A 10,341-nucleotide genomic window follows, 5' to 3' on the forward strand; every position below is an offset into this window, starting at 1 on the left:
CACAGAAATTCTCCCATTGTAGACACAACTGATCCTCACAGACAATTGGCCTGGAGGTCAATTCCTATCAGTAATACCAACAGCAATCAAGGCTTAACTACAACAAGACTGTGCACACAGCCCACAAAGCGGTGCACCAAGAGGGCCAAGCTCAGGTGACTGGGAAGGCTGAGCCACTGGGCCCTGCAGGACACCTACTACACAAGGCCACTCTACCAACTCCAGGAGACATAGCAGCTCTACCTAATACATAGAAACAAACACAGGGAAGCAGCCAAAATGTGAGACAAAGAAAGATGTCACAAATGAAAGAAATGGAAGCAAGCAAAATATTGATACAGAGTTCAAAACAATGGTTATAAAGTTGCTCAAGGCTCTTAATGAGAGCTTCAAGGGGCTTAGTGAGTCTTATAAGAATCTTAGTGATAGCCAAAACCAGTTTGGCTCAGTGGATAGGTTTTCTGTATGAATAGCATCTGTCCTGGCTAAGGCTTCAGACTTTGCTAAAATCTCTCAAACAAGCTGCTGCTGGTGACAGCATGTCCCATACCTATCAGCAAAAGGCCCAACACCCAGCACTAGCACCAGCCTGCCTTGTTTCACAGCTGGGCCTCTCCTGGGAACTTCCAAGCCCAACACAAATAGCAAATAGCAGCCATCTTCAGATCTCTCTGTAGCTCCTGCAGGGTGGCCCCAAACAGTGGCTGACTTTGTACCTCCCTGGAGGCCTTAGAGCCAGTGCACCCAGTGGACAGCTGTGATAATTTCAAAGACACGAAAAAGGACCAGTCAGAAATTAAGCATATGTTAGCTGAAATAAAGAATAATTTACAGGTATTCAACAATAGAAGATTCCAAGAATCAAATCAACAATTTGGAATATGAGGAAGCAAAAATCACCCAATCAGAAGAGCAAAAAGAAAAAATAATCCAAAAATATAAAAATAGTGTAAGGTGCCTCTGGGACAACTTCAACTGTAACGACATTCACATTATGGGGGTGGCAGAAGGAGAAGCAATTTACTTGGAGGTCAATTCCTACCAGTGACGCCAACAGTAATCAAGGCTCAATTACACCAAGATGGTGCACACAGCCCACACAGGGGCACACCTAGAGGGCCAAGCTCAGGTGACTGGGAAGGCTGAGCCACTGGGCCCTGCAGGACACCTACTAAACAAGGCCACTCTAACAACCACACCAAGACACATCATAATTAAAATTCCAAAGTTTAAAGACAAAAAGAGAATTTTAAAAGCAGCAAGAGAGGCTGGCTGGCATGGCTCAGAGGTTGAACATCTGAGGTTGAACCTATGAACCACGAGGTCAGGGTTTGATTCTGGTCAAACCCAGGTTGTGGGCTCAATCCCCAGTGTGGGATGTGCAGAAGGGAGCCAATCAATGATTCTCTCTCATCACTGATGTTTCTCTCGCTCTCCCTCTCCCTTCCTCTCTGAAATCAATCCTATCTAATAAAGAGGGAATAGGCAAATTAACCATCACTCAGCCACAAAGATGGCGGCGCCCATAGCCACCAGGTGGGATGCTGGCGTCATTGCCCGGGCAACAAGGTTGATGATTTGCCCGCTGTATCTGCCTCCCAGGGGCACCTGTGCCAGTGGCTCCTACACATGGTTCCAACCACTGAGGAGTGGTCAGACCCCAGGGCCATTCTCTGCTGAGAACCAGGAGGCCGCTGCCCCGAAGCCCAGGTGAGAGCACAACTCTGCCTCCTGCTTTTCAGACCCACCCGGTCACAGGAGCAGAGCCCAGCCTTCACGGCCTCTAAAAGGAGCCTCCTGGGGCAGGTTGGTCATGCCTCTGGCTTCACTCCTTCCAGCAGGTGGGGAAGAGGCAGCTCAGCTCCTCCTCCTCCTCTCCCCAATCCCCTCCCTTTCTAGCCTTGGGCCTCACTGGGAACTTAACTTTCTTTGTTAAACAAGGGAATTCTGGACAACGGTTGTCCGACCTCTGCGAACCCAGTGGGAGAACACGTCCAGAGCTGGGGTGCTGCCTCCACCAGGGTCGATCGGGCAGTGACTGTGCACAGCACACACGTTTGACAGAAAACTTCCCTTTCCTGGTGAAAGAAATAGACTTACCAGTCCAGGAAGCACAGAGTTCCAAACAAGAGGAACTCAAAAGGCCCACACCAAGACACATCATAATTAAAATTCCAAAGTTTAAAGACAAAAAGAGAATTTGTCTTTAAAGACAGAGAACCCTGTGGAACAGCAGGGATCCGCTGAGCAGTTCCTGGGAATCCAGCGACGAGTCTGCCTGCGAAGGGGTTACTGGAGAAGGTTGTCTCTCGGCCGCAGGTGCTCCCGACCAACCCCTCTGACACCCCCAACGGCGAGGTTTCCCATGAAAACCGCAAAGCGGGACGAGACCTGCATGTCCTAGCCACCGAGCTCTCTGAGAAACTAAGAAAGAGGCTTCCAAAGCTGTGACTGAGTGTTTCACGCAAACCCACACAACCGCCACCCCAGCCAGCATCCGGCGCCTGCTATCACCCCGGGTCTTCCATGTTCCCTCCACCAAAACCTATGACAGCACACCTACACTGCTGCGAGCTCAGGGGACCGTGACGAAGAAGGCACCATGACTGCTCCGGGGATGCAACAGTGGGGCGACTCAGGGTGCAGAGAACTGGCAGCATTCTCAATGACGGGATCTGGTTACTGCGTGGGATCAAGGCTCCGACTCCCCAGGCCGTGCCTTCCCAGTAAGCTATGCACAGCCCCGACCGGCACCGCACTGCTGGGCAGCACGGAGCAGATGCATGAAACCCCCCAGCCCAGGAATGAGCCAGTCTCAGGCAGCTGGTCATGAACTGGCCCTGCAGGGATGGCCCTGCTGGCCGTCCCCATTCAATCCCTGCCGAGGTCCTGACCCTACGGTTTGGTTCACTCCCCTTCCTCCCTAGCCCCCTCTAGAGACCCGAACTTGTATATATATAATCATCTGAAAAAAGTGATTCAAAAATTTCCAAATTTGGCAAAATATAGTAAACAATATAAACCCACAGATCAAAGAAGCTCAATGAATAGCAAGCACAGGACATAAAGAAAGCTACACCAACACACATGAAAATCACATTGCTCAACACCAATAATGAAAAGAAAAATCTTTTAAGTAGTCAGAAGAAAAGAGACACACTATACACAGGAATAAACATAAGGATTACAAAAGATTTCTCATCAGAAACAGTGTAAGGGAGAAGATCGTAGAGCAACATAATTAAAGTACTTACAAGGGGGTGGGGGAAGTCCCCTCAATTTATAATTCTAGACTGAGTGAAAATATTTTTAAAAATAGTAAAAATATATTTTTCATATATAAAAGATTGAATTTTTTTTTTATCACCAGCAGATTTGTAGTGTAAGAAATGTTAAAAGAAGTCCTGCAAATAGAAATAAAATTTTGCCAGATAGAAATACCAATCTATGTCAAGAAATGGAAAACATCAAAGACAGGAAATGCATAGGAAAAAAATATAACAGAAGTTTCTTATTATTTAAATATATTTAAAGATAATTAACTATTTAAACAAATAATGTAATGTCAGTTTTATAACATCTGTGAAAGTAAAATACATGACACCAATAGCACAAAGATTGGGAAAAATGAAATTTTGTTACAGTGAAGTTTCTATACAAGATGTGAAGTGGTATAATATCCACTTTAAGATAGACCAAGACAAGTTAAAATCCTATATAATAAAGAGCTAATATGCAAATAGTCATCATGCCCTCATGCCATCACGCCATAACAGCTCAGACACTGAACAATGGGGAGAGAGGAATGGGGGCCAGCCAGGCTGTGACCCAGGAGAGGGACAAGCCACCTGCCCCAGGGTCCCGGGTGCCAGAAGCTGCACCTGCACCTCTGGCCCAGGAGAGGGACAAGCCACCTGCCCCGCAGTCGTGGGTGCCTGTGGCTGCAGCCTGGGCAAAGCCACCCTCCCACGGTCCCCTGCAGCTGTGGCCAGCCTGGGCGAAGACAGCCCAGATCCTGGGTGCTTGTGGCTGGCCAGAAGGAGGGAAGCCCAGGTCCCGGGTGCAGGGCGAGGCAGAGGCAGTTAGGGGTGATCAGGCTGGTAGGGGAGCAGTTAGGGGTGATCAGGCAGGCAGAGGTGGTTAGGGGCAATCAGGCAGGCAGGCAGAGGGGTTTGGGGTGATCAGGGCAGTTGAGGGCATCAGGAAGGCAGGTGGAGTGGTCAGGGGCGATCAGGCAGGCAGGCAAGGGGTTAGGAGCCAGTGGTCCCCGATTGCGATAGGAATGTCTGACTGCTGGTTTAGGCCCGATCCCACAGGGCAGTCAGACATCCCTGGAGGGGTCCCCAATTGGAGAAGGTGCAAGCTAGGCTGAGAGAACCCCTCTTCTATGTACGAATATCGTGCATCGGGCCACTAGTAAAAGTATATTAAAAAAAAAAAAAGCAGCAAGAGAAAAGCAGTTAGTTACCTACAAGAAAGTGCCCATATGTCTGTCAGCTGATTTCTCAACAGAAACTTTGCAGGCCAGAAGGAAGTGGCAAGAAATATTCAAAGTGGTGAAAACAAGGACCTACAAGCAAGATTACTCTATCCAGCAAAGCTATCATTTAGAATTGAAGGTCAGATAAAGGGCTTCACTGACAAGAAAAAGCTAAAGGAATTCATCACCACCAAACCAGTATTATATGAAAGGTTGAAGCGTTTTCTTTAAGAGAGGAAGAAGAACAAGAAAAAGATAAAAAATATGAACAACAAAATGGCAACAAACACATATCTATCAACAATTGAATCTAAATATCAAATTAAACAAATTAGCAATCTAATGAAAAATATGAACAATAAAATGACAATAAATACATATATATCAACAATTGAATCTAAAAATCAAAATAAATGAACAAGAAATCTAATGAACAAAATAAACTGATGAGTAAAATAGAATCATAAGCATGGGAATGTGCATAGACTGAAGAATCTCAGAGGCAAGGGGGAGCAGAAAGAGAGTAACTGAAGATCTTATCTGCATGTATACGTTACCTATGGACACAGGCAATGGGGTGGTGAAGGCTTGGGGCGGGGTGGGAACTGAGTGGAGGAGGGCAATGGGGGGGGGGGAGGAAGACATCTGTAATACTCTCAACAATAAAAATTTAAAAAAACAAAACACAATTACGTCAGTCAGGATATAGAACAATTTCTTCAAACTAAAAAGCCCTCTTCCAGTGACTCTCTTCCAGGCAATGAGTGAGCTACTTCAGTCACTCTAGTTTTGCTTTTTCCAGGATATCATATAAATAAAATCATACAGTAAAAAAAAAATATTTCAGGAGATCAGGCATGTGAAGGAGCAACATTCATTAACACAGGAAGTAGAGGAGAGAAGGGAGTGACTTCAGATGACTAATTCCAAATAGGTGTCATGTTCTGCTTCTAGTTTCCCTCAGCAGCACAACCACAATGCCTCTCAGCTGCACATTTTGTACCAGTGGGGATTTCTGCTTGAAACCTCCTCCATTCTTCACTCTTTTAACTTATGGCATTGAAAAATTCTGTAAAAATGCAATTACCCTGGAGGGGAAACACGTTAAACCACTACTTTCCACTTAAACTCTTGTGAATTCATTTTTTTATTGATTTTTGATTCGTTGAAAAAGCCCACGCAGAGTGCAGAACCAAGGGGTGGTGGCGGTTGTTGTTTTGGGAGAATGGGAGGAGGATGGCATGAGGCTCTGATCTGTGAAAGCGTAAGAGTAACTCAGCATCAACCTCACGCTAGACACTGTGCTATTAAAGGTCACAAGAGCATTGTCCTCTCGGGTAGGTATTATTATCCCCATTTTACAGATGAGAAAACTGAGGCTTGGGGAGAATCAGGGACTTCCTTGAGGAATAACTAGTAAATGCTGAGGAGAGCTAGCCCAGATATAGAATGACAACTCTGAGAGCTCTGGCAAGCGGGAAACCCCATTGTGTCTGAGTGCAAAACAGGTGAGGAGGACAGGAGGACATTCAAAGGATTGTAAACAGAGAGGGACAGAAAGGGGAGGGGCTCTGGCCACACTCCCCTCTTGCTACACGTCCACACTTTATTTCATGGGCCCTGAAGAGGCAGCAGGCCCCCAACCCGAGGTTCTGCAGCTGCTCTGGAGACACCACTACTGCAGCCCAGCAGAGTCCCAGGGACCATTTGGGTTATTTCCTGCTGGGGGCCTAGAGCCAATTTCTTTTTCCTGTGTCATTATGTCACCTTCCTCATGAAGGTCCCTGAGCAAGCAGACAGGTGGGAGGCCTGTAGGCCGGGTGGGCAGGGACAGTCTCTCAGAACACCAGCAGGCATGGGTCCCGGCTCTCCATCATCTCGGGGGACCATCTCTCCAGCCTCGTCTGTGGATTGGCGCCTGGACTGAGCAGCTAGGATAAGAGCCCTCTTGTGATCACCTTCCTTCTCGAAGCAAAGGAAGGATGGCTCAGTGCCTTTGATCTCTACATGTGCAAATGGGCGTGAGGACAGTTCCTGCCTGGCTGTGAGGGTTCAGTGAGCTATGCCACAGAGAGTGCATAGCCCAGTGCCTGGCGCCTCGCACATGCCCTCAGTGTCTCTGCTCTGGCTGCTGGTGTTGTCACAGATAACCAAGGAGAAAACCAGTCGCTAATTCAGGCTACAGCGGGGTGCAGCTGCATAGACAGAGCCCGCGGATGGAACTCTGCTCACCCCACTGCTCTGGGCAGCTCCCCCTTCCCTCAGGACTTGGGATTTAGGTGGAAAATGTGAGGTAAACTCTCAGGTCACAACTTGGAGGGCTCAGACAAGTTTTGGGGGGCACAACTGTGCTTTGAAAATGGAGCATGTCACATCAAAGGCTTGCTTCTCCCGACACTGGGGCGACTGCACCCCCTGGCCCCCTGGAGTTGCTGTGGAAGGGCGCCTGGCCCCGCAGGCCTGTGACTGCAAATCCTCAAACCAATGAATTTTTGTCTCTTCCAGCTCTGACATTCTGCAGCGGAAACCTCGGGTGTGTCAGGCAGAGAGAAGGGCTCCTCTCCCTGCCACAGGGGTTAAGTGAGGACCTGTGAGAGGACAGAGCAGAGATGATGTGATAGATAAGGAGCTCTGTGCAGGAGAGGCTCCTGGGAAAGACCAAGCTTTTGTGTTGCTGAAGCCAAGAATCTGAGCCTGGCAGGCATTAGCCCCTCCCTCCTGCTCCTGGCCACATGCCAGGCAGGGATGTGTCTGCAGCTGCTGCCATCTGCTGGAGCACGGAAGCGCTGCAGCCTGCCGGTGGATGGCACTGAGGGTCGGCAAACATTTCCTCTAAACCCGGAGTTAGGACAGAGTGGGTTTCATCTCTGCAATTGCTGGGCAATTAGTGAGCACCTACAATGGGCCAAACAGTGTTTCAAACTTCAATGAGTTGGCTCACTTACCTCATTCACTGGAATGGAGGCCCACGTGGGCAGGGATTTCTCTCTGGTGCCTAGAGCAGTGCCTGGCACAGCACAGGGACTCAGTCCACATGGGAGCAGGAGAACAGTTGTAAAGATGGATTGTACCATTACCCCAGTTTTATGAGTGAGGAAGTCACTCGGCCACACTGTCTCACGCATTGTGGGGAGTTGAAGACTCACTCACACTGGCAGAAAGTAGCCAGGGGTCTTAGAAGGCGGCCACATCAGGCAGCTCAAAGGAGCAAAAACCTCAGGCAGCCAGGGTCCTCTGCAGCTCAGTAAACTCAGCTGCAAACCATCAGGGAAAAGCCAAATTCACAAAATGCTGTGATGCACCCCAGGGACCTCACTGCGCACGCAAGGCTTTGGCCTCGGCAAGAGGCCTTTGACAAACACTTACTGCTTTTTTTTTTAATCAATAAACTTAATTTTTGAGCAGTTTTAGGTTTACAGAACAATTGAATGGCAAATACAGAGAGTTCCCATCACCCTCCATCCCCACACCCGTCCAGGTAATTTCCCTATGACATATCAACATATTGCATTTGTTATAATTTAAGGGCTGCTATTGATAGCTTAAGATGAACTAATATCCATAGTTTCCACGAGGGTTCACTCTTAGTGTGGCACACTCTAAGGGTTCAGGCAAATGTGTAATGAAGGTATCTGCCATTATAGCATCACACAGCAGCTTCACTGCCCTGAAAATCCTTCATGCTCTGCCTGGTCACCCCTTCCCGACCTCCCCCAATTCCCTGAAACCCTGGCAACCATTGATCTTTTTGCTGCCTGCATAGTTTTGCCTTTTCCAGAATGTCATGTAGTGATGATCATAGAGTATGTGGCCCTTTCTTTCACTTACATTTAATATTCCTCTAGGTCTCTTCAAACCTGGATAACTCTTTTATTTTAAACACTGAGTATATTCCATTGAATGGATATACCACAGTTTGTTTACCCATCACCTATTGAAGGAATTTTGTTGCTTCCAAGTTTTTTTGTGAATATATTTTTATTGATTTCAGAGAGGAAGGGAGAGAGAGACAAAAACATCAATGATGAGAAAGCATCATTGACCGGCTGCCTCCTACAGGCCCCCTACTGAAGATGGAGGCCCCAACCCGGGGAATGTGCCCCGACTGGGAATCGAACTGTGACCTCCTATTTCATAGGTCAACACTCAACCACTGAGCCACGCCATCTGGGCTGGTTGCTTCCAACTACGACACTATGAACATCCTGCTATAAACATCTATATGCATCCTTCGTGTGGACATGTTTTTAACTTACTGGGTAAATACCAAGGAGTGCAATTACTGGGTCGTATGGTAAGTTTTGCAGGCCACGTTGTCTCCCAAGTGGCGGTCCCTGTTTTGCACTTTTGAGCATCACTCTCAGTAACAATCCTGTGGCCTGGACCTGTTCTCTAGGTTTGCAAGGTGAGAGGACAGGCCACGACTCTCCTTTCCTGCCTGTGCCAGGGTCCCTTGCTGAGCCAAACCCAGTTCCCCTGCTGAAAGGTGAAAATAAAGGATCTTCCCTCTCAGCCTGCAAACAAGGACCCATTAGACTCTTCAGTCCTCAGGTGTGATGCTGCAGCCACTCTTGTCGTTTGGAACACCCCAGGGCCTCCTCGAGCAGGGACAGTGGGCCCGCGCCTCTGGAAGGTCAGCCTGTACCTCTTGGTTCAAAGGTCTTGGCTTGACACAGGCATGCGGCTGGAGAAAACAGGACTGTGCGGAGGGCGGCTCTCTGGGGCATGTTCATGAAGCCCACGTGGAACCAGGGCCACTGGGGTCAAAACACCCAGCGCCTGACCACTCTCCATGCTTCATGAAGTGTCGACAAGTTAGGTAGCAGTTTCATCTGCATCGTCCAGGAATGCAAGTGATTAAAAGGTTCTAGAGATAATGGGACCATAAGAAAGCTGGGAGTTTAAATTAACTTTAATAACTTTCCCTTTCTCTTTTTAAGAAGTCATGAAAAAGTAGATATGACCCTTCATAATTACCTTAAAAACAAGCTTTTTATTTTATTTTTAATACTAGTGGCCCGGTGCACAAAATTCTTGCACAGGGCAGGGGTTATTCCTCAGCCCAGTCTGCACCCTCTCCAATCTGGGACCCCTCAAAGGATGTCCTACTGCTGGTTTACAGGGATCGGGCCTAAACCGGCAGTTGGACATCCCTCTCAAAATCTAGGACTGCTGCCTCCTAACTGCTCACCTGCCTGCCTGCCTGCCTGATTGCCCTTAACCACTCTCCCTGCTGGACTGCTTGCCCCCAAATGCACCCCACCCCGCCAGACTTATCAGCCCCAATGGCCCCTCCTGCTGGCCTGCTCACCCCCACCTTCGGGATCGGGCCTAAACCGGCAGTTGGACATCCCTCTCAAAATCTAGGACTGCTGCCTCCTAACTGCTCACCTGCCTGCCTGCCTGCCTGATTGCCCTTAACCACTCTCCCTGCTGGACTGCTTGCCCCCAAATGCACCCCACCCCGCCAGACTTATCAGCCCCAATGGCCCCTCCTGCTGGCCTGCTCACCCCCACCTTCCCTCTGCACTCCCCAACTGGACCCCCTGTGGGTCTGCTTACCCCCAACAACCCCAGCCCCCACCAGCCTGATCACCCACAATTGCCCTCCCTTTTTGGCCTCTAATTGCCTCCTCCTCAGCCCCACCACCATGGCTTTGTCCAGAACCACCTTCCCTCTGCACTGGATGGCTCACCCCCAAATGCCCCCCTGCTGGCCTGTTCACTCCAAACTGTGCACCCCTTCCCCCCACTGTCCTGATCACCTCCAACTGACCCCCCCTGCTGGTCTGCTTACCCCCAATGGCCCCGCACCCCACCAGCCTGATCACCGACAACTGCCCTCCCCTCTTGGCCTCTAA

Source organism: Myotis davidii, unplaced genomic scaffold, assembly GCF_000327345.1.
Source record: "Myotis davidii unplaced genomic scaffold, ASM32734v1 scaffold536, whole genome shotgun sequence".
Classification (NCBI taxonomy): domain Eukaryota; kingdom Metazoa; phylum Chordata; class Mammalia; order Chiroptera; family Vespertilionidae; genus Myotis; species Myotis davidii.